The sequence below is a fragment of the Poecilia reticulata genome, linkage group LG12, assembly GCF_000633615.1.
Source record: "Poecilia reticulata strain Guanapo linkage group LG12, Guppy_female_1.0+MT, whole genome shotgun sequence".
NCBI classification, from domain to species: domain Eukaryota; kingdom Metazoa; phylum Chordata; class Actinopteri; order Cyprinodontiformes; family Poeciliidae; genus Poecilia; species Poecilia reticulata.
The window spans coordinates 6645682-6647258 of record NC_024342.1 but is presented as its reverse complement, the minus strand read 5'-3'; positions in this window follow the sequence as shown (position 1 = coordinate 6647258).

Here is a 1577-nt window from a genome sequence, read left to right as displayed (position 1 = left end):
TTTTCCTTGAAAGGGAATGAAACTTGTAGCTTGCAACCAAAGGCAAAACACTGACTTCACAAAAAACATTTGTAAAAAACTGCTATGCTAGATTAAAAAACTGCTGAGGTATTTGTTTATTACCACTGTGTTTTAAGCAATTTCTTAGTTCTTTATGACTTTTGGCCAACATTATTATTATTATTATTATTATTATTATTATTATTATTATTATTATTATTATTATTATTATAAAATTCTGTACAATGTAGTGGACAAATTTGTTCAGTAACCTTATTATTTTGTAGGCCCATTTTCTTCTTATTATCTGATGGGTAATAAGAATGACAATGATAAACAAATTCTGATGTTTGGTTATTTAAATAATTAAATCCAATGCTGTTTACTTCTTTGGCACACGGAGCTAAGAGAAGTGATGGCTGTAAGTCAACCAATGGCCACTAGGTGGCTGACGGTAACATTACAGCTGAGAATAATCCGCATGTTGTAAACCAGCAGCTTAAAACATGCAGCTCTTACTGAGAACATTTTGGTTCAGTCTTTCTGAGAATAAAACACTGTGTGGTTTTCAGCTAAAGTTCAAAACAGGACACATACGGCTTTCTGTATAATAACACAAAGGGCGCCTGACTTCCTCTTAGAACAAAGCCCAGGCAGTGCACTCCTCCTGTTCTGTTTACATCACAGACTTTAATGGTTGTATCTATAAAGGCAGTTGCCACATTGATTCTCCCACATTTTATCTTTGAAAAAGAACGAAATAAAATAAAAGCAACAGCTGAAACATACATTCGGATATCGTGATGAGTTTATATTGCTTTAATGCACTTCGACTCAGTGTGTTCCAGAAGCTGCTGGAAATCCTTTCCCGCAGGTCAGATATAAGTTCTGGAGACCAGCACGCCCTTCAGGCAGGTCTTTCCTCCAGAAATGACAAAGGGACATCGTGGCTCCCGCTTACTGCCGACCTCTGACTACGCCAGATGAGGAATAATCGCTTACTCCTGAGTGATCTGTGGAAACAATGCTGACAGCATAAGTGGTGCCAGCTGTCGGGTGGGCTCAGACCGACTGCCCTCCAACAGATCCGATGTGGTGCACGGTCTACACCAGCAGAAATTAAAGCTATTCTGAGAAAGAAAGATGCCAACTAAAGAACCACAGCGTTTCCCATACCTCCTAATCAGGGAAGAAGCCAGTCTCGCTTTACTGCAAACACTTTCAACACGTCCAACTGGTTTTTACATTTTTATCTTTCAGCATCAAGGTGAGGCAACACCAGCTCCCTTCTGTTTTGAGTCAAGCATCTCGGCGATGACTACTTACCCACCCACTCTTCACTCATTATTCATCTCTGGCATCTCTCATAAGACAGGTAACAGTGTGTTTGTTTGTCATGGTCACACAAAAGAGCTTAGTCAAATCAGCTTAGTCCAGTTACGAGGGCTAATGTATAAGAGCATTGATGGGTTTTTTTATTAGTTCATTCAGGTACAAGCTGCAGTTTGACATCCAGTCCAGTAGCGTAAAGCATATAAATCCCAGGTTTTCTGACAAGGTGGCTGTGTTTATTGTGT